Here is a 23,904-nt window from a genome sequence, read left to right as displayed (position 1 = left end):
AGCTCTAAGGTTACAAGGTGATCAGGTTGTGCCATGGGGGGCTCACAGTCTTCATCCCCATTTACAGATGAGGGAACTGAGGCCCAGAGAAGTGAAGTGACTTGCCCCAAGTCACACAGCTGACAAGTGGCTGAGACGGGATTTGAACCCATGACCGCTGCCTCCAAAGCCTGGGCTCTTTCCTCTGAGCCACACTGCTTCTCAGAGCAGGCCTGGAAGTCAGAAGGTCATGGGTTCTAATCGCAGCCCCGCCACTGGTCTGCTGTGTGGCTTTGGGCAAGTTGCTTCACTTCTCTGGGCCTCAGCTACTGCATCTGTAAAATGGGGATCAAAACTGTGAGGCCTATGGGGGCCAGGGGCTATGCACAACCCTATTTGCTGTATTCATTCATTCATTCATTCATTCAATCAATCAATCATATTTATTGACCGCTTACTGTGTGCAGAGCACTGTACTAAGAGCTTGGCAAGTACAATTCAGCAACAAATAGAGACAATCCCTGCCCACAATGGGCTCACAGTCTAGAAGGGGGGAGACAGGCATCAAAACAAGTAAACAGGCATCGATAGCATTAGTATCAATAAATAGAATTATATATACACATCATTAATTTAAATAAATAGAATTATAAATACGTACATATATACACAAGTGCTGTCAGGGGGGAACAGGGTAGAGCAAATGGAGCGAGGCGGGGTAATGAGGAGGGGAGGGGGAGCAGCGGAAAAGGGGGGCTTAGTCTGGGAAGGCCTCCTGGAGGAGGTGAGCCTTCAGTAGGGCTTTGAAGGGGGGAAGTGTGATTGTTTGGCAGATTTGAGGAGGGAGGGTGTTCCAGGACAGAGGTAGGTCGTGGGCCGGGGGTCGACGGAGGGACAGGCGAGGACGAGGCCCAGTGAAGAGTTTAGCGGCAGAGGAGTGGAGTGTGCGGGCTGGGCTGTAGAAGGAGAAAAGGGAGGTGAGGTGGGAGGGGGCGAGGTGATGGACAGCCTTGAAGCCAATAGTGAGGAGTTTTTGTTTGATACGGTGGTTTTTGAGAAGGGAGCTGACATGCCCAGAGCGTTTCTGTAGAAAGATAATCCGGGCAGCAGAGTGAAGTATTAGACTGAAGTGGGGAGAGACAGGAGGTATCCTCCCCAGCGCTTAGTATAATGCCTGGCACATAGTAAGTACTTAACAAATACTGTAATTATTATTATTATTGTTATTATTATTCGAGCTAATCAGGTTGGACACCATCCCTTTCCCACCTGGGGCTCACAGTCATTCATTCATTCATTCAATCGTATTTATTGAGCACTTGCAGAGCACTGTAATCGTAATAATAATAATGATGGCATTTGTTAAGCGCTTACTATCATCATCATCATCATCATCAATCGTATTTATTGAGCGCTTACTGTGTGCAGAGCACCGTACTAAGCACTTGGGAAGTACAAATTGGCAACATATAGGGACAGTCCCTACCCAACAGTGGGCTCACAGTCTAAAAGTACTATGTACTATGTGCAAAACACTGTACTAAGTGCTTGGGAAAGTACAACACAACAATAAGCAGTGACATTCCCTGCCCTAAATACCCATACAGTCTAGAGGGAAGGAGACAGATATCAATGCAAATAAAATTACAGATACTAAATCCCCATTTTACAGATGAAATGAAGTGACTTGCCCAACCCTGGGACCCGTGTTCTGTCCACTAGGCCACACTGCTTCTTGACTTGTACTACAGACGGGGAATGCCTGTGCGGGCCAGGCAAACAGACTCCCTCTTCCTCCAGAGCAACAGTACGGCCCAAAAGACTCAACAGGAGACTGGGAATTAAGAATTTTAAATGGGGTCTGACTCCAGCTTTGCCATTGGCTCTCTGCACTTCTTTAATTTCTTTAATGCTTTAATGCATCCAAACACCTACCGCATTAATCCAAGCGCTTAGCCTAACCCACCTGGGTTACTGCATCAGCCTCCTTGCCGACCTCCCTGCCTCCTTTCTCTCCCCACTCCAGTCCATACTTCACTCTGCTGCCCGAATCACTTTTCTACAATAACTTTTAGTCCACATTTCTCCTCTCCTCAAGAACCTCCGATGGTTGCCCGTCCACCTCCGCATCAAACAGAAATTCTTTACCATTGCCTCTAAAGTATTCCATCACCTTGCCCCCTCCTACCTCACCTCGCTTCTCTCCTATTTCAACCCAACGCTCACACTTCGCTTCTCTAACGCTAACCTTCTCACTGTACATCAATCTCGCTTATCTTGCCACTGACCCTTCATCCACCTCCTGCCTCTGGCCTGGAATGCCCTCCTTCCTCAAATCCGACAGACAATTACTCTCCCCACCTTCGACGCCTTATTGAAGGCACATCTCCTCCAAGAGGCCTTCCCCAACTAAGCCCTCATTTCCCCTTCTCCCTCTCCCTTCTGCATCGCCCTGGCACTAGGATTTGCATCCTTTGTTCACTCCTTCCTCAGTCCCACAGCACTTACGGACATATCTGTAATTTCTTTGTTTATATCAATGTCTGTCTCCCCTTCTAGGCTGTAAACTCGCTTTGGGCAGGGATGTTTTCTACCAACTCTGTTGTACTCTCCTAAGCGCTTAGTCCAGTGCTCTGCACAAAGTTAATGCTCAATAAATATGATTGATTGATCGATGGCTGGGTGCCTCCAAGTTTTTCACCCACAAGGTGGATCTAGCAAACCTTTCTGACAAACCTTAACTTGCCCTTAGTTAATAGCCCTTAACTAAGGGCTATTGAGGGGGAGCCATTTATTTGTCTTAGTTAGGCCTTTTCTTTTCAACAATGAGAAACCACTTCCTTCTGCTATTTCCCTTGATGGTTCCTGAAATGTTTGAGGATACAGAACTCCAGGGCCCTGGGCTACTTGGGCATTATCTTTCACTGTATTTATTTACACAATTGGCAGAATTTCTGTAACTCAAACACAGCAGAGGGGCTATTACCTGGGGTCATATAAGAATCACAATTTGCAATAAGGGGAGAAGCAGTTAAAAGAGAAGGAAAAAGGTGGAAAGGGAGGAAGAAGAGAACGGTAAGATGGCGCTTGAGACTGCATTTTTTCTATTGCATGTTCCCAAGTGCTGCATGCAATAGGTACTCAATGAATAGCCCCCATAACTTCTCTTCCAACCCCAGCATTCACGGGTCTCAGTGAAGAAGCTCTCTCAGGGGCAAGCTTGTATCTGCCAGCGTGTTCTGATTCTTCTCTTCTGCCTACACACTATCACTATTGACAAAAAGTAATATTTTATTTCCGCCTCAAAAAACGGTTGGGGGGAAGAGAATTATGCAGTGGAGACTATTAAGCAAGTAAATGTGGTATTTTAATTTGATTGGGATCCTAGGAACAGAAAGTTCACTCCACTAGAATGTGTCTGGATGGTAATAACAAAAAATCCCAGGACGGACCAGATGGAGGCTTGCCGTATCTTTGCTTACATGTGGATGTTTCATTAATGAAAAGAGGGTGAGAGGAGTGAATTTATGTTCTTCTTGTGATGGTGTTGATACTCCTCTTGATTGCTGCTTGAGATTCCCTTAAGGCAGCAAACTAATAGATGGGCCCTCCTACTTGAATGCAATTCAGTTATGAAAAAAGGGATGGGATAAGATGGGTGAAGAGGTGAACTCACAGGATAGAGCTAGGGGAGCCAGAAGTGGGACATAAATCTCTTTAGGACAATGCCATCTTATGCAAATAACCGATATAGGACCCAATTGTTAGAAATAATGAAAAAGAAATGCTCACGGCAAAAGGTTTAATAGAGAATTGTTGACAAAGCCCAGGAAATGGATCATAAATTAAGCCAATGCCAGGAGATCTGATGGAGCCATTACAGGAAGACATAACACACTTCCAAAGAACTAACAAACGAAGGGAAACATTATGCTTGAGCTTCTCAGGCAGAACCTACTTAGATCTGTTTTGATGTTTGCTTTTTTCTTTAATCCATCAATGGTATTAATTGAGCGCTTACTGTGTGCCGAACACTCTACTTAGATCTGTTTTTGTGTTTGCTTTTTCCTTCAGTCAATCCAGGGCATTAATTGAGCAGGTCCTCTATGCAGAGCACTATACTAAGCACTTGGGAGAGTATGTTACAACAGAGTTAGTAGATACATTCCCTGCCCTCAGTGAGCTGACGGTCTAGAGGGGAAGACAGACATTAATAGAAATGAATTATGGATATGTACATAAGTGCTGTGGGGTTGTGGATGGGGTGAATATAGGGTGCAAATCCACGAGGGCTTTGTCGTCAAAGGGCTCTTGGAGGAGACGTGGTTTTAACGAGGCTATCAGCTTCAGTGTCCACCTACTGCACTGGCTCAGGAACAGGGGGGCTTTGAGAAAGAATGACTCCCCTGCCTCTGAACCTCCTGGATAAGGTGGAGTGAGGGGCCTATTTCCACGCTTACTAAAGAAGAAGCAACGTGGCTCAGTGGAAAGAGCACGGGCTCGGGAGTCAGAAGTGATGGGTTCTAATCCCAGCTCTGCCATTTGTTAGCTGTGTGACTTTGGGCAAGTCGCTTAACTTCTCTGAGCCTCAGTTACCTCATCTATAAAATGGGGATTAAGACTGTGAGCCCCATGTGGGACAACCTGACCACCTTATTCCCCCCGCCCCCACCAGCGCTTAGAACAGTGCTTGGCACAAAATAAGCGCTTAACAAATGCCATTATTATTAAAGCATGCAAAGACCTCACTTGTCCTGCTGTGTTTTTTTTCTTTTCCTTTCTTTCACTATCTACCACTGGTCCTTTCACAATGAATCTTTTCTGGCCTCCTGCTTTGTAAAGTGTAAAACTTGTTCTTTACTTAACAATAGTGTACAGATCAGATAAGGATACGGCAGGGTCTGCTGCAAAGAGGGCATACGGAATTATTCTGTTCTACAGCTACTGACTGAACCCTTACTTCAACTCACTGTCTTGCGAGCTATAAGGGGAGCTGGGCAAGAGAGTGTGGGTGCTTAATTCAGTCGTATTTATTGAGCACTTACTGTGGGCAGAACGCTGTACTAAGCGCTTGGGAATGACCACCCGTCACCGATGATAATGATAACGTTTGTTAAGCATTTACTATGAGCCAAGCATCCTACTAGACGCTGGGACAGATACCGGATCATCAGGTCCCACATGGGGCTCACAGTCTAAGTAGGAGGGAGAGGAGGTTATTAAGTCCCCATTTTACAGATGAGGGAACTGAGGCACGGAGAAGTTAAGTGGCTCGTCCAAGGTCACGCTGCAGACAAGTGGAGGAGCGGGATTAGAACTCAGGTCCTCTGACTCCCAGGTGTGGCTCTTTCTACTATGCCATACTGCTTCTCTACTGAAAAACCACCCAAGTCCAGTCCTACTGATGTTGGTACTCCACCTAGTTCACCCTACAAAGTGTCCTATGCAAGTAAGTGGTTCAGGATATTAGTAATAATAATAATAATAATGGTGGTATTTGTTAAGTGCTTACTATGTGCAAAGCACTGTTCTAAGCACTGGGGGGGGATACAAGGTGATCAGGTTGTCCCACTTGGGGCTCACAGTCTTAATCCCCATTTTACAGATGAGGTAAACAAGGCACAGAGAAGTTAAGTGGCTTGCCCAAGGTCACACAGCTGACAAGTGGCGGAGCTGGGATTAGAACCCATGACCTCTGATTCCCAAGCCCGCGCTCTTTCCACTGAGCCACGCTGCTTCCGCTGGTTTAGTACCTTGTTTGCCCCGAAAGGGGAAGGGGACCTGAACAGAGCGCCTCCCAAAAAACTTCCTGCCTCCCCCAAACTAAATTGGGACCACCAGTAGACAGCGACTGTAGAGTTCTACACTACCCCGGTGTCCTAAGCATACATAGTGAGCACTTAAGAAATATCTTCAAAAAATAAAGCCCGCACACACCCGCAACCGAAACACTACTAAGAAAATGATCACTGACTTATGGAACATCAGGACGCTTTGTGACGATGAAAACAGTCATCACCCTGGGAGAAGAATAGCACCAATAAGTGGAATTGGCCAGATAAAGAGTTGCTAACTAGAGCATTAAGTAAAACCAGACAACTGAATGTAGGGCAGCTCACGGAGATAGGTGTTGGCTTCATCTTCTCTTGGAGAAAATGGCAGCAAATCGGGTGTTGGATTGGCAAACCATCAGCCCTGCAGTAAAAATGACCGTCTGATGACTCCATTCCTGCCTCTGAAACTAACGCTCTTGACCATTATCAACAGTGCATTTGTCTCGCACTGTCAAACTGCAATGAAAAAAACCTGTGGAAGAAAGTCATGAGACCACATGGGATTGGCAAACTGAACCACAGTGGTCTACTTGTATTTGGTTAATGTGCCCAATGCAAACTGCATAATCCCCAACACTATCTTCCACCTGTCAACACTAAATACAAAAAAATCCCAAATGCACACACGATCTAAGCAATGGCATCTCACATCCAATCCGTCACCGAAACCTGCCGGTCTCACCTCCGCAACATCGCCAAGATCCGCCCTTTCCTCTCCATCCAAACCGCTACCTTGCTGGTTCAATCTCTCATCCTATCCCGACTGGATTACTGCATCAGCCTCCTCTCTGATCTCCCATCCTCCTGTCTCTCCCGACTTCAGTCTATACTTCACGCTGCTGCCCGGATCATCTCTGTGCAGAAACGCTCTGGGCATGTTACTCCCCTCCTCAAAAATCTCCAGTGGCTACCAGTCAACCTACGCATCAAGCAAAAACTCCTCACCCTCGGCTTCAAGGCTGTCCATCACCTCTCCCCCTCCTACCTCACCTCGCTTCTCTCCTTCTCCAGCCCAGCCCGCACCCTCCGCTCCTCTGCCGCTGCTAACCTCCTCACTGGGCCTCGTTCTCGCCTGTCCCGCCGTCGACCCCCGGCCCACGTCCTTCCACTGGCCTGGAATCCACACATCCGCCAAGCTAGCTCTCTTCCTCCCTTCAAAGCCCTACTGAGAGCTCACCTCCTCCAGGAGGCCTTCCCAGACTGAGCCCCCTTTTTCCTCTCCCCCTCCCCCCCACCCTACCTCCTTCCCCTCCCTACAGCACCTGTATACGTTTGTACAGATTTATTACTCTATTTGTTTTACTTGTACATATTTACTATTCTATTTATTTTGTCAATGATGTGCATCTAGCTTTACTTCTATTTATTCTGATGACTTGACACCTGACCACATGTTTTGTTTTGTTGTCTGTCTCCCCCTTCTAGACTGTGAGCCCGTTGTTGGGTCGGGACCGTCTCTATATGTTGCCGACTTGTACTTCCCAAGCGCTTAGTACAGTGCTCTGCACACAGTAAGCGCTCAATAAATACGGTTGAATGAATTGAATGAATGAATGGATTGTCATAGTAAGACAGAAGGACAGAGGGACCTTAAGGATTCATTCATTCAATCGTATTTATTGAGCGCTTACTGTGTGCAGAGCATTGTACTAAGCACTTGGGAAGTACAAGTCGGCAGCATAAAGAGACGGTCCCTACTCAACAACGGGCTCACAGTCTAGAAGCGGGAGACAGACACAGCAGGCATGTGTGAAGCAGAGTTTTGGGCAGAGTGGATGTCGGGGGGATGTGTGTGTGTTTGTGTGTGTGTGTGTGTGTGTGTGTGTGTGTGTGTTGTGTGTCAAAAGGACCCCCACCCTAATTTATGTATTTATATTAACATCTGTCTCTCCCTCTAGACTGTAAGCTCCTCGTGGGCCGGGAACACGTCTACTGACTCTATTGTATTGTACTCTCCCAAGTGCTCAGTACAGAGCTCTGCACACGGTAAACACTCAATAAACACCATTGATTGACTGACCGTCTGTTACTATGCTCCAAACTCTCACTGACTATACAACTATTACATCAAAAAGTGGCCTCCATCAGCGGAATCTTCTTCAAGCTAAGAAGGACAACTCTGTATAGTTAGGATTGGAAGAAGACCTTCCTCAGTAGAGCTCTCTATCTCTGAACTTGTGGTTGAGACTGAACACCAGGACATTCAGGAGATGTCAGATTCCTTTCAGGACAAGAAGGCTATTCTGCCCAACTCCCCATTGTCCTAAAAGAGTGGGCTAAGTAGTTGGGTGATGGAAAACTAGCTCAGAAAAGACACCTCATTCCTCTCAGTGAATGAGTGCTTCGGAGATGAACATAGTCTGCTGGAAGGCTTAAATGGTTAAAATTAAAAGTACACTTAGTTCTTCGACAGTGCAACTTCGTACTCTGAATTTTGGCTCCAACAGTGTGAGGAAATTAGGGGAAAGTCTTCCAACAAGTGAGTTCATCTGGAGAGAACAAGACTGTCATGTTGGAAGAAATGGTTGTGCGCACGCATGAAGAATTGGTCTAGGTGCGTGATCTGGAATATGAGGTTTCCTTAACGTGGGGATCATCAAAAACATTACCCCTGTATTATTGGACCACGGAGAGTATTGGTTTTCTCCGCCCTCCTCCATCTCTCCTCACCCCCAGCCAACCCAGGGTAGCATCTTCCTATGCCTTCATACGTAATTTCAGCCTGGATCCTGAAGGGACTAATTTCCTTAGGGAGGGCGGGCACAGCTTCGGACTCCTTCTGTATTGGTCTGTGTACTTTCCCGGATTCCCTTTTCAGGAACAATGAAGACACGAGGTCAGAAGCCCGAAGACGGCAGCCCCCAGAAAGAAGAGTCCCCGGAACCTACCTGCTGGCAAGGATCTTGGGAGATGTATTGCCAGCCGTGGGCCTGGATTCCGGAAATCATAGGGAAAATGGTTCCCTAATTAGGTTCAATGATCATGTGTCTTATCTGTCTCATCTAGAGCATTTTTTGAGTGATTTTAGAACTCAGGGAGCAAAGGTGAAGGAAGCAGGGAAGGAATTTTGTGAAGACAGAAACAAATGAGTGGAGTCAATCCTTTAAGTACTTTTTTTGGGATGGTATTTGTTAAGCACTTACTATGTATCAAGCACTGTTCTAAGTACTGGGGTAGATACAAGCTAATCAGGTTGGACACAGTTCATGTCCCTCATGGCGCTCCCAGTCATTCATTCTATCGTATATATTGAGCGCTTACTGTATGCAGGGCACTATACTAAGTCCTAATCCCATTTTACAGATGAGGTAACTGAGGCCCAAGTAAGTGAAGTGACTTAACCAAGGTCTTGATATTCACCTCACCTTCAGCGTTACGTACATACCCTTACACTCTACCATTTTCCCCTTTCTGTAATTTATTTTACTGTTTGTCTTCCGCTTTAGACTTGTCAGCTTTTTGTGGGGATGGAACATCTACCAATTCTGTTATATTGTACCCTTCCGAGCGCTTAGTACAGTGCTCTGCACACAGTAAGCGCTTAAGGAATACCATCGTTTGATTGATTGGTAAACAATGATTAAGTTTAGGATCACTGATCCCTTAAAAATAACATAACCCGCTGTAGGAAAGACAGTACGGTTTTGGTAAGGGGAAACTGTACCTCCCTAACCTACCATTGGACCTTTTTGTATGGGTCAATAAGCATGATGAGAGAGGGTAATTGGTAGCCAGAGTTTATGCTGAGTTGTAAAAGGTTTTGGACAAAGTTCCACACCAACCGCTTAAAAATTAACTGGAGTGGAAACTGGCCAAAAATAGGAAATGAAAGCTAGGGACGAACAGCCACTTTTCAGAATGGAGCAGATACGAGTGGGGTTCCCCCGGAGAGCTGTTTTAGAACTGGCTCTTAATCTGGAAGAAGGAGTGTGCAGTGAAATCTCCAAGTTTGTAGATGACAGTAAGTCAGTCCGTCAATCAATTGTATTTACTGAGCACTTACTGCGTGCAGAACACTGTACTAAGCGCTTGGGAGGGTGCAATACAACAATAAACACACACGTTCCCTGATCACGACGAGCTTACAGTCTAGAGGGGGAGACAGGCATTAATATAAACGAGTTACGGATATTACTGAAGTGCTGTGCTGCTGGGAGGGGGGATGAATAAAGGAAGCAAGTCAGGGTGATGCAGAAGGGAGAGGGAGAAGAGGAAAGGAGGGCTCAGTCAAGGAAGGCTTCTTGGAGGAGATGTGCCATCAATAAAGCTTTGAAGGCGGGTAGAGTAATCGTCTGTCAGGTATGAGGGAGGAGGATGTTCCGGGACAGAGGCAGGAGGTGGGAGAGAGGTTGGTGGCAAGATAGATGAGATTGAGGTACAGAGAGAAGGTTCGCATTAGAGGAGCGAAGTGTAGGGGCTGGGTTGGAGTTAGGAGAGTAGTGAAGTGAGGTGGGAGGGGGCAAGGTGATGGAGAGCTTTAAAGCCAATGGTAAGAAGATTCTGTTTGACGCAAAGGTGGATGGGCAACCACTGGAGGTTCTTGAGGAGTGGGGAAACATGGACTGAACATTTTTGTAGAAAAATGATCCGGGCGGCAGAGTGAAGTATAGACTGGAGTCGGGAGAGACAGGAGGCAGGGAGGTCAGCAAGGAGGCTGATACGGTAATCAAGGTGGAACAGGATAAGCGATTGGATTAACGGGGTAGCAGTTTGGATGGAGAGGAAAGGGCAGATTTTAGCGATGTTGTGAAGGTCGAACCGACAGGATTTAGTGATGGATTGAATATGTGGGTTGAAGGAGAGAGAGGAGTCAAGGATAACGCCGAGGTTACGGGCCTGTGAGAAGGGAAGCTCTTTTGGGTGGTGAAGTGCCATGAAGATGGGGAGAAACTGTAGGAAGGTCTGACAAAGCTGAGCGATTGAACTGAAAAATTTCAACAGACCTTCAATATGAGCTTGTGCGGGGGAATGCACCCAGGGAAAAATTAGCCAAATTACAGCTTCATAAAGTCGGACGAGGTGCTATCGGTCACAACTCAGGAAAGAGACCTCTGAGCGAGTGTTGACTGTTATTTAAATCATCGGTCCAAAGGGGTACTCCACGTTGAATGTCCAGCTTTGTGCTGGACAGCATCAGGAAGGTCAGAGAAACCAAACAAACGGTGTATTCTGCCACCGTATAAAACCACGGCAAGGCCACTCCTGAACTACCAAGTGCAGTTCTGGTCACTGCATTTTAAGAGGGACATTATCAACCTGGAAAAGTTAGAGAATAGGGTAACTAGAATGATCAGAGGAATGAATGAATGAATCAGTGGTATTTATTGAGGGCCCACTGTATGTAGAGCATTGTACTAAGCACCTGTGAGAGTAAAGATAATAATAATAATAATCATGGCATTTGTTAAGCACTTACTATGTGCCAGACACTATACTAAGTGCTGGGGTGGTTAGAAGCAAACCCAGTTGGACACAGTCCCCATCCCACATGGGGCTCACAGTCTCAATCCCCATTTTACAGAGGAGGTCACTGAGGCACAGAGAAGTGAAGTGACTTGCCCAACGTCACAAAGCAGACAAGTGGTAGAGCCAGGGTTAGAACGCATTACCTTCTTCATTCATTCATTCATTCATTCATTCAGTCAGTCAGTCGTATTTATTGAGCGCTTACTGTGTGCAGAGCACTGTACTTAGCTCTTGGGAAGTACAGTTCAGCAACAAATAGAGACAATCCCTGCCCACAGTGGGCTCACAGTCTAGATTGGGGGAGACAGACATCAAAACAAGTAAACAGGCATCAATAGTAAGCGATTGAATGAATGTTGCCAACTTGTACTTCCCAAATGCTTAGTACAGTGCTCTGCACACAGTAAGCACTCAATAAATACGATTGAATGAATGAATGAATGAGTGCAGTTCGGTGTTGTTGGTGGAAATCCAGAAACGAGGCAGGCTCTTCCCACTTCAAATTAACCCTCTCTCTCCCTTTCTACTGTCCAACAATGCAACTATATTCCCCTCATTGATTCCCAAGCCAACAGCCCACACCAACTATTCCAGACCTTTAATTTCCTCTTTAATTGTGAACCTCCTCAGGGCCAAAGATGGTGTCCAATTCCCACATGTGCATTCTTTCCCAGCACTTTGTAAGTGCTCTGCACTCACTAAGTGCTTAATAAATACTATTACTACTACTCTTCCTTGCCTGGAGATCCCTCCCCTTTCATAGCCAGCAAACCACAGCTCTTCCCATCTTCCATCTCTTCCCATCTAAGCGCTTAGTACAGTGCTCTGCACACAGTAAGCGCTCAATAAATACGATTGAATGAGTCTCCAAAGCCCTTCTGAGATCACATCTCCTCTAGGAGGCTCTCCCTGACTAATCTCTGATCTTTCCCAACTGCCACGTTGAGCCTTCCAAGCCATGTAAGCATTTACGTTACCACAGCCAACGAAACTTTTCTGTACCTGTTTTGATATTCGATCACTCCTCCTATCTGTAATTTATTCAAGTGTTTGTAAGGTTCTTGTGGGCAGGGACAGTGTCTTCTCTATCGTACTCTTCCAAGCACTTAACACAGTGCTCTGCATACAGTAGGTACTCAAAAAATGCTACCTGATGATGATGGTGAAGATAGATGGATGGATGGATGAATGAATGAATGAAAAAAACAAAATGTACTGACCTGTGATTCCAGCTACTATCTCCTAAGTCTTCACTTTGGAATTTTCCTTCCTGAGTCCTCCTTTCCCAAGGATCCCGTCACCAAATGGTCAGCCTCAGGGATGCCCTTTCTTGCTGTTCACTGTCTCTCCTCCATACACAGAACTCGGCCCTGGATCTGAAAAAATAAAAAAAAACCAACCACACGTGAACAGGAAGGAATCAGGAGGAAGACATTTTGATGAGGTAACTGCCGAGTCTTTGAGAAACCAGGGCTAGTCGGACTTAAAATTCATTCTAGCAGCAAAGCAAGAAGCCCAAGGAAAAATCTACTGTAATCCTCCGTTGCCTAAGGGCTGCTACGCTGAGTGCCCAAAGATTGATTTCTAACTCCAATTTGCATGATTTTAGTGTATTTGTTGTGTTTCAGTTTAGCCCTGCCAGACAAGGCTTTGGAAAGCCGGGGTTTCAAAGATCATCTTACGCCTAGGAACTCCATAAATATTAAATAATAACTACATGGGAAAACGATGATTGTAATACACTTGAAAATAATAAATTTACTTGCTGAACCACTAGATGTCTCTATTACACCCACCCCTTTCAGCTGCAAATTGGAGTTAAGAAAATTATGCCTCCAAATTTCCCCTATTTCTTTCCTGGACTGAAGAAGGGAGGAGAGCAAGGATGTTTGGGGATCCTGGGGGAAAAGGACAGAAAGTCCTTAAACGAATCCTGGGAAATGGAGTGGCTGCTGGGCACCAGCAAGCAATCGGATTTTCATGACTTGAAAAGAACCTTGAGAAGCAGCGTGGCTCGGTGGAAAGAGCAGTCAGAGGTCACGGGTTCAAATCCCAGCTCCGCCAACGGTCAGCTGTGTGACTTTGGGCAAGTCACTTCACTCCTCTGGGCCTCAGTTCCCTCATCGGTAAAAAGGGGATTAAGACTGTGAGCGCCCCCCCGTGGGACAACCCGATCACCTGGTAACCTCCCCAGCGCTTAGAACAGTGCTTTGTACATAGTAGGAGCTTAATAAATGCCATCAATTGGCCGTCAAACAGACCCGTACGGGGAGGAATTTGGCGCCTGAATGACAGTGAGGATTTCCGACAGGGTCTGTCTCCATGAGCCACGATTTGAAGTGAAGGTTCAGGTAAGAAGAAAGCATGAACCTGAATGTTGCCCAGGCCTTCCATAAGGCATATGTGGGGGGTGGCCAAGCTGCATGAATGGAGGAGCCGCAGATCAACCAAAAATGAAGGGCAGTCCCCCCTTCAAAGCCCTACTGAAAGCTCACCTCCTCCGGGAGGCCTTCCCAGACTGAGCCCCCCTTTTTCCTCTGCTCCTCATCCCCTCCCCATTGCCCCTACTCCCTCCCTCTACCGCCCCTCCCTGACCCACAGCGCTTGTGTATATACGTACATATTTATTATTCTATTTATTTGATTAATGATGTGTATATGTCTCTAATTCTATTTATTTATATTGATAATGATAATAATAATAATGATGGCATTTGTTAAGCGCTGACTATGTGCAAAGCACTGTTCTAAGCACTGGGGAGGTTACAAGGTGATCAGGTTGTCCCACGGGGGGCCCACAGTCTTAAACCCCATTTTACAGATGAGGCAACTGAGGCACAGAGAAGTGAAGTGACTTACCCAAAGTCACACAGCTGACAATTGGCAGAGCCGGGACTTGAACCCATGACCTCCGACTCCAAAGCCCGGGCTCTTTTCCACTGAGCCATGCTGCTTGATGTCTGTCCACTTGCTTTGCTTTATTTTGTTGTCTATCTCCCCCCTTCTAGACTGTGAGCCCGTTGGGTAGGGATCGTCTCTGTTGCCATACTTTCCAAGCGCTTAGCACACAGTAAGCGCTCAATAAATACAATTTAATGAATGAATAAATAATAATCCTGGTACTTATTAAGCGCTTACTATGTGCACTGGTCTAAGCTCTGGAGAAGATACAGGTTAATCAGATTGGACCCTGTCCCTGTCCTACATGGGGCTCACACTCTTAATCCCCATTGTACAGATGAGGCAACTGAGGCCCAGAGAGGTGAAGTGACTTGCCCAGGGTCACACAGCACACAAGTGGCAGAGCCAGGATTAGAACCCGGGTCCTTCTGACTCGGGGATCCGTGCTCCATCCACTAAGCCAAGCAGGCATTCCCGGGAGGGGGGGAGTGGCAAATGGCAGCAGAGAGCCCATTTCAGCCCGCCACACTGAATGAATCAATAATAAACCGCGAGCCGCGCGGCAAATGAAGAGCCACAGATTGGCCGTCCCTGGCGTATGTTCTTTGAAAAGGAAAAAAAAAAAAGATAGATTGGGTATTTGGAACCTGGCTTTCATGCAATCCAAGGCAGATGGCAGGATGTTTTCTTTCCGGCCCCCCCCTTCAGCTTTTATAGGATGAGCTGGAGGCTCTGGTTTACGTTGGAGGCAGGAGAGGGATAAGTTTCTATTCCCGGGCTCCCAACTTTCCTTTCTTTGGAGGCCCCCTCACGACAGTCTATGGGAAGCCCTGGCTCAGCATTTTGGATGGCCTTGCACTACCTGGGTCTCAGAGAGAGGGTCTTTTATTTTAGCCTCCTGGTTTCATTGAGATCAAATGCAGTAAATCCCAGTTTTCTGCACTATCATTAATGTGGAAATCCCCTTTCTTCAGAACTGCTTCCCTCCCTTCTTCACCTGGCCATCTGCCCTGCCAACCCAGGGCCGCCAGTTGTCAGCTGTGTGACTTTGGGCAAGTCACTTCACTTCTCTGTGCCTCAGTTACCTCATCTGTAAAATGGGGATAATAATAATAATAATGATGGCATTTATTAAGCGCTTACTATGTGCAAAGCACTGTTCTAAGCGCTGGAGAGGTTACAAGGTGATCAGGTTGTCCCACGTGGGGCTCACAGTCTTGATCCCCATTTTACAAATGAGGTATCTGAGGCACAGAGAAGTTAAGTGACTTGCCCAAAGTCACACAGCTGACAATTGCCGGAGCCGGGATTCGAACCCATGACCTCTGACTCCGAAGCCCATGCTCTTTCCACTGAGCCACACTGCTTCTCAGGTTGTCCCACGTGGGGCTCACAGTCTTCATCCCCATTTTACAGATGAGGTCACTGAGGCTCTGAGAAGTTAAGTGACTTGCCCAAGGTCACACAGCAGACAATATTACTCTATTTATTTATTTATTTATTTTACTTGTACATATCTATTCTATTTATTTTATTTTGTTAGCATGTTTGGTTTTGTTCTCTGTCTCCCCCTTTTAGACTGTGAGCCCACTATTGGGTAGGGACTGTCTCTATATGTTGCCAACTTGTACTTCCCAAGCGCTTAGTACAGTGCTCTGCACACAGTAAGCGCTCAATAAATACGATTGATTGATTGATTGATTGATGTGGCAGCGCTGGGATTCGAACCCATGACCTCTGACTCCAAAGCCCATGCTCTTTCCACTGAGCCATGCTGCTTCTCTTCAGATTAAGACTGTGAGCCCCCTTGGGACAACCTGATCACCTTGTAACCTCCCCAGCGCTTAGAACAGTGCTTTGCACACAGTAAGCACTTAATAAATGCCATTAAAAAAAACCCCAGGAACAGGAGTGAAAGAGGTTGTCATTCATTCATTCAGTCATATTTATTGAGCGCTTACTGTGTGCAGAGCACTGTACTAAGCACTTGAGAAGTACAAATCAGTAACATATAGAGACGGTCCCTACCAAACAACGGTTGTCTTCTCTAATAGTCTGCCGAAGTTTCTGAGATTTGATTTTTGATTTATGTCTAGCTCTCTCTCTATTTTGCAATAAATAGCAGGACCAGGGAAATACTCTATTCTTCTATGGGACTTTTCTTTCTGATATGTAGACAGACAGGCAGAGAAGCATGAAAAACATAGCTTCCATCTCTAGAGTATTGAGTGCTAGATAACTAAATTTTCAATGGTAATATAACTTCAGTTCCACAACCAGAAGTCTGGAAGGATAGAAAAGGGCAAGAAATCATGCAGTTTTATAACAAGAGATTGCTTAAAATTATTAGTCTTTCAAGGGTAAATGAGTTATCAATAAATTAAAGCAATGGAACAGGAGGTCATTCTGGGCTTCTTAAATCTTGCTTATTTTGAAACACCAGGATAGCCCACGGAAAGAACACTTTGCATCTCTAGTAGCCCGGACAAAGATGAGATACGAGGAAAGACGTCATGCATTGTAAGCTTTTTGCGGGCAGGTAATGTACCTGTCAACACTTAGTACAGCATCCTGCACGTAGTCAACGCTCAATAAATACCACTGATTTCTTTAACAGCAGTGAACTACATCATTGATAGTACTGGCATCTTAGTAAGATCAGTTATCAAAAAAATGATATCAAGTCTAGGTGCCAACTCTTCATTTTGATTGGGGGTGGGGGTGAAAAGGGAGCAGGGATTTTATGGGGGGCTAGGGACTGGCTTCAGGGACCTCCTCACAGGCCAAAAAGTCATCATTTTGGAACTTTTCCAGCCATGATGGGAAACTCTCAGGTCTGTCAGAGATCTGGGGTCATTGGTTCTTATGCCGGTTCCTCCACTTTTCTGCTGTGTGACCTTTGGCAAATCACTTAACTTCTCTGTGCCTCAGTTATCTCATCTGTAAAACGGACAGTGAGACTGTGAGCCCCATGTGGGACAGGGACTATGTCCAGCCTGATTTGCTTGCATCCACCCCAGCACTTAATGCAGTGCCTGGCAAGTAGTAAGTGCTTAACAAACACCACAATTATTATTATTCTCTGGGATGAGCAAGGCTGGAAGACCAGCTCAAAGAGCCATGGGGCCTGTTTGATTCCTCCCATCTCCCTCATGGATTTAGCCCCTATGATAATATGTCAATTTAGATGGACAGTACTCAAGATACAGGCATACCTGGTGTTTCTTCAGTAATACTACTACCAATAAGTGTGGTATTTGTTCAGTGCTTACTATGTGCCAAGCACCGTACTAAGCGCTGGGGTAGATATATCATAATCAGGTCCCGCAGTCTAAGTAGGAGAGAGAAAAGGTATTGAGTCTCCATTTTGAAGACGAAGGAACTGAGGCACAGAGACGTTAAGTGATTTGCCCAAGAGACAAGTGGCAGAGGCAGGATTATGACCCAAGTCTTCTGACTCTTTCCACTAAGTCATGCTGCTTTCACGATACACCTTAGAATCTATGAGAGAATGGACGGCATCCTCAGACTAGCTAAAATCAAATGCTGGGAAAAATAAATTCCACACTGCTGTAGAATCCCTCATTCTATGCGCAACTAGTGGAGTTGCGACAGTTCAATTCAATTTCATTTCAATTTTGTGGTTGCCACCTGATGTCTAAACGGACTCCTCCCTGGGACTGCACCCTGGACTTGGCTTTCAAACGGACCCACTGGTTTGCAATCCAGCCTCAAGCACCAACAAACTTCACGGGGTGGGCCGGGCGTCAAATAAGGGGAGACCCTGTCCGGAGGGTGGCCACCTCAGGAAAAGAGAGACCCAGAGAACTTTACAGTAGGAAGAAGAGGAAGTCACCACAGTGAACTGGACAGATTAGAAGAGAACCACTGGAAAGCAGGAGGATTAGGAGAGGTTTTTCCCCTGGCCGGCCCTGCTTGACGCGACTGAAACATGAGCCCATCGTGCCTGTATTTGACCCTCTTGAGAGAAAAAACATGAAGCCCAGCTAGTAGCTCACTCTTACCTGGGGAAAAAGGAAGGAGGACTGATCCCCACGGATTAGCACGGTCGCCTAGGCCTCAGTGTTACCCAGGGGAGAGTTCCTATGGCCATTGCCACGTGGAAGAGCGTTTCTAAATCTATTCCTTGATGGCATCACACTTATCAGCTGTGTGGTGACCTTGGGCGAGTCACTTCACTTCCCTGTGCCTCAGTTGCCTCATCTGTAAAATGGGGATTAAGACCGTGAGCCCCACGTGGGACAACCTGATGACCTCGTATCTACCCCAGCGCTTAGAACAGTGCTTGGCACATAGTAAGCGCTTAACAAATACCATCATTATTATTATTCTACAAATTATCTTTATATTTGTGAGTGGGCTTGTCCACTGAGTCCGCTTACAAACCATTAGCGTTTCAGCGTTCCACATGAGGCTTTGGGCTAAACTTAAGATAAGCCCCCTTAGGGCAACGGACTGGCACTTTCTGGCGGAAATGGAGACAGGCACAGGGGTTCCATATGAAAAACCTTCAACTTTTGAGGATTCCAGTAGAAAATAATGGTGTACCTGCTTGTTTATTTTTAATCATTAGGCCAACTAGACTAAGTTGGTGTGACTGCCCAGGTTGAATTTGGTAGCAGTAGCTGGTTGCAAAGTCCAGAAGAGGCTACTAAACTGTTAAAATTTCTGGGCTGCATTTCCAAGTCACCTGTAGAAGGGCGATTTGGCACAAATGCTGCGGTGATTATTGACCTCTTTTTCTTCCTTGCATAAACAGGTGACCTGTAGAGAAAGATTTCAGAAATGAGTTTGAGTTTCAAGGAGTTGTTTGCTTCGCTATTTGGAGCAGTGGTTGAAACTTTGAGAGTATATTTCCCCAAAGAATATGGGTTTATGTAGCAAACAAAGCTAGGAGATCCTAGCCCTCTAAACCTAACGATGCTCAGTGGCTCAGGGTAGAGCAGGTCTGACAGGAAGGGGGGAAGGAGGGGAGTGGGATTTATAGAGAATAGAGACAAAAATGGAGTCAGGAAAGATGGCAAGAAAGACAGAGGTCAGGGGGTGGGGAATAGAAAGAGGTGAAGGTGGGAAACAGAAGCTGCAAATAGCCCACACAGGGAGACACACCTATATAGGTACACACAAGCACACATGGAAGTACTTACCCAGCCTTTTCCACCTGCTCTCTCTGCTGCAGGTCTTTCCAGGACTTTGCTCTGCTTCTCCTTCTCCTTGTCCTTCTCCTCCTCCTTCTCCCCTATAGATTTCCAGTGCAGCTACCCTCCTTCAGTTCTCCAGGGCCAGAAATCACCAGAAAATGGCGTATGGAAGGACAGAGGCGGCAAAAGAGGAAAGGGAAGAAAACAAGGAGTAAGAGGAGAAAGAGTACTTACCTGTTAGTTCACTGCCACTGCCATCATGCCCTCTCCTGCCTATCAGCCAAAGAAGTGGGAATGCAAGCGGTCCCATTGGCCATTTTTCAGGTGGCAGGATGGTATCTCAAAATTTATATCTGTCCTACTTAGTGTGAGACGGATGGATACTTTGTCAGTTTACTCAGTGGGTACAGTGACCTTGGTACAGGCCTTGAAAATGGTTTTTAAAACAATCAAAACACTCATGCCGAGTCAAGACACGTTAGAGGTGGATTTGAGGAAACGCAAGCCTTGGTTTCCCCGTGCCTTGCCCTTCCCAAAGCTTTAGACACCCAAGGATTATTTTCAGCCTGAAACAGAAACCAAATCTATAGGGGCGTAAGTTGTGGGGTAAAGAGAATTCCTTTTCCAGCTCTTCCTCAGCCCCAACAGCTGCAGCCAGCAACTGCTGTAGAGCCATGATGACAGTCTAGGATTCTCTCAGAGACAGGAGAGCCGACAAGATAGATAGGGAGAGTCCGTTTGTTGCCTGAACACACTGAGACACTGAGACTCCCCCTTTTAGACTGTGAGCCCACTGTTGGGTAGGGACTGTCTCTATATGTTGCCAATTTGTACTTCCCAAGCGCTTAGTACAGTGCTCTGCACACAGTAAGTGCTCAATAAATATGATTGATTGATTGATTGATTGAGACAGGCAATGGGGACAGAGGTGTCTCTGCCACTCCTATAGGGGTGGTTAGGCCTGTAGCCGTGGGTAGATATGGGTGATCGTGACTGGGGAGGAAATTCTTTTAGAGGAAGATGGTTTCTGAAGAAGGAGAAAAAGCAGTTGAGCAGGGGTGGGAAGGGGGTTGGAGTAAGGAAGGGTGGGGTGAGGTGGGGGACGGAAGAACAAGGAGCAGAGGGAGCTCTCTGTCATTGTTTCCATCCCTGTCTCTTTTGGGGCCTATTATCCCTGTTTCTACATTTCTATTTCTCTGCCTTTTTCTTAGTACCTGTTTTTATTTCTCTTTCTCTTGGGTCCTCTTTTCTTTTTTTTCTCTCTTCATATTTCTCACTGTGTCTTCCTCAGACAGATTCTGCCTCTCTTTCTCCTTCCCCACTCATTTTCCCTTCTACTCCCCCCTCCCCAACTCTCTGCCACAGACAGGCTTAGCTCTTTGGGTGGAAGTGGTGCAAGGGGGGGAAATTCCAGTTGGAACATAGGACCTGGACGAGGGAGGATAAAGAAGGAAAAGGTCAGAATGCAAAAGAAATGATGAGTAAAAAGGACAGGGCAGCGATGTGGAAAATAAATCAGGAAGGAGAGAAAAGGAGAAAGCCAAAAAATAAAATGGGAGATCATAAGGGGGGAGAAACAGAACCAAAAAGAGGAAGATTCAGGAAAGGAAATACATGATTAAGCAAAAATGGAAGGTAGAGAAAGGAGCAAACAAGGAAAAAAGGATGAGAAAAGAAGCCATCAGAGGAATGAGAAGGAAGAGAAGGAAAGTGGAGGGGTTTTGAATTAGGTGGATGATCTGACAGACTCAACTGCGAGGGAAATTGGAAAAGAGTTAACGTGAGCTAGATATAATAATTATAATTTAATAATTTTGGTATTAGTTAAGCACTTACTATGTGCCAAGCACTGTTCTAAGTGCTGGAGGAGATACAAGGTCATCAGGTTGTCCCACATGGGGCTCACAGTCTTAATCCCCATTTTCCCGATGAGGTAACTGAGGCCCAGAGAAGTGAAGTGACTTGCCCAGAGTCACACAGCTAAGTGGTGGAGCCAGGATTCGAACCCATGACCTCTGACTCCCAAGCCCGCGCTCCTTCCACTGAGCCATGCTGCTTCTGGATGGGCATTTACCCACGAAGGGTGGGATCTGGGCAAAGTGACTCGGAAAATTGAACAACAGGATGTTCGTATCCAGGGAATTACAACCGATTCAATCTTTTTGGGTTAGTAAAATGTTTTAGTAGTCCAGTGGGCAGCAGCAGCCCCCGAAAGTCATTATAATTCCGGGTATCTTCCGGAAAGGCATAGAAAAAATGACAGCAGAACTTAATCAGCCTATAATACTGTGCCTTACAATAATAATAATAATAATGATGATGATGATGGCATTTGTTAAGCACTTATTATATGTCAAGCACTGTTCTAAGTTGCTGGTGTAGATATAAGATAATCAGGTTGGACACAGTTTCTGTCCCACATGGGGCTCACAATCTTAATCCCGATTTTACAGATGAGGTAACAAGCACAGGGAAGTTAAGTAACTTGCCCAAGGTCACACAGCAGAGAAGTGGCAGAGCCGGAATTAGAACCCAGGTCCTTTGGACTTCCGGGCCCGGGCTCAATCCACTAGGCCGCGCTGCTTCTGTACCTGAAATATTATGGGTATAGCTCTGGTTGCCACATCTTTGGAAGGATATAATAATAATAATAATAATGGCGTTTATTAAGCGCTTACTATGTGCAAAGCACTGTTCTAAGCACTGGGGAGGTTACAAGGTGATCAGGTTGTCCCATGGGGGGCTCACAGTCTTAATCCCCATTTTACAGATGAGGTAACTGAGGCACAGAGAAGTGAAGTGACTTGCCCAAAGTCACACAGCTGACAATTGGTGGAGCCGGGACTTGAACCCATGACCTCTGACTCCAAAGCTCGTGCTCTTTCCACTCATAGCTGGAGAAGGGATGGAGAAAGGCAACCATGATGATTGTGGGGGGAAGAGGATGGCAAAGTTACTCTATGAGAATAAATAGAAAAGATTAGGAATCCTCAATCTTGGAAGATGAAGGCTGAGAGGGTATATAATAGATAATATATATATATAATATAAATGGGGATTAAGACTGTGAGCCCCAAGTGGGACAGCCTGATCACCTTGTACCCTCCCCAGCGCTTAGAACAGTGCTTTGCACATAGTAAGTGCTTAACAAATGCCATTATTATTATTATTATTATTTAATGATGGCATTTGGAGGTGCAGGGACTTCCACACCCATGGAGTCTTCGACCTGGCTCCAGCCAGCTGAGGATACAGTCCCCAGTGGGGGCTGCTAACTATCTGCATCCACAACTGGTTTGAAGACAGGAGGGCATGACCATAGGTTGAAGCAGTTGGCTCAGAACCAAGCCTGAGCAGAAGGTTGCCCGCCCCTGATTTAAAGAGTCATGGATGATAGGTCCAGGACAGAATATTCAAGGGCAACAGCAGCTCTAATCATCTGATCTAGGAAAGCAACCCTGAAGGGTCTCGGGTGCCACTGAGGAGACGGAAAACTGGGCTGAATGAACCACTGCCCTGATTTTGTATGCACGTCTAATGGACGCACGGATAATTTAATTGTATTGCTACATTTACCTGTTTTTATATACTATCCATTATTTGTTGAGCTTTTTCATCTTGATGTATTTCTACCGCTTTCCGTCTTGCTACTGTTGTACTCTCCCACACGCTTAGTTCAGTGACTAGTAAATGCCGTCGATTGGTTGACTGATTGAGAATGGCATCGCTAATGTTCTCTTGTGATATGGAGTTCTATGGAATCCATAAGCAAAATGATGTAACTCCATACGATCATGACCTAATCCTCTCTTTTATTATCTTACCAATTGCTTTCTGCCTTTCTCATTCATTGTGTTGCTCCTCAAAGGGTATCCCTAGTTTGATATTATCACTGCCCTCTAAGAGCTTACCCTTTCCTGCTCTGAGCGCCGGTCACTTCTGACCTCAAAGTGAAAAGCCGGCGTCCATGAAAGGCCACCAATCTCTTCAGGAGACAACTGAGATGTTTGAATGATACTATCTCTGTGGCATGACGCTCTCTGCAGTAATGTGCTATGGAGATTATCCTCAGAAACTGGGCAGGAAAATGTGATTTCTGCACCTTCGGGTTATTCCAGGGAAGAAAACCATAACTAAGCAGAACGATGACAAAAAGGGATGTTTTTTTTTTTCTTCCCTAAATGACACCTTTCGGGTTATTTTGCACTTCTAACTGGAAATTGTAATCGGCGGGTAAGAATATGGTAAACTGAGAGGCCCCCTTGTGACTCACCGGTGTACTGGGCTGGATGGGATGCAAACGTTCCCATGGGGAGCGATAGAATAAAGCCATGGGGAAATTCATTGCCAGAATGGAGAGATAGAAGGTCAAGTGTGACTAAGACTGTGGGGGACCTTTAGAGTTTTGCCACATTTTGTTAATAGTTGCAGAATCCATTCTCCCCACCCCTAGATCTTGTTATATTTTTAGCATTTAACCGCTCAGGGTTCCGTCAGGTGAAGGACACAGCCCGAGTCTTCTTCCCTAGGCTGAAGGAAAGGATAATAATTGAGCAGCCAGG

At 45.9% G+C, this 23,904-nt stretch overlaps 1 long non-coding RNA gene across 1 annotated transcript; it reads right to left on the bottom strand.

Moving 5' to 3' along the window:
* Positions 1-12,510: 12,510 nt before the first annotated feature.
* Positions 12,511-20,181, bottom strand: LOC119948057. Its single transcript, XR_005456619.1, has 3 exons — positions 19,349-20,181; positions 18,892-18,965; positions 12,511-12,655 (listed from the first exon to the last, which is right to left on the bottom strand). It is a non-coding gene; the product is annotated as an uncharacterized LOC119948057 (long non-coding RNA).
* Positions 20,182-23,904: the final 3,723 nt, after the last annotated feature.

This window comes from Tachyglossus aculeatus, chromosome X4 (assembly GCF_015852505.1).
Source record: "Tachyglossus aculeatus isolate mTacAcu1 chromosome X4, mTacAcu1.pri, whole genome shotgun sequence".
In the NCBI taxonomy this organism is placed as follows: Eukaryota; Metazoa; Chordata; class Mammalia; order Monotremata; family Tachyglossidae; genus Tachyglossus; species Tachyglossus aculeatus.
The sequence above is the reverse complement of the archived record's forward strand: the minus strand, read 5'-3'. Positions and strand labels throughout refer to the sequence as shown.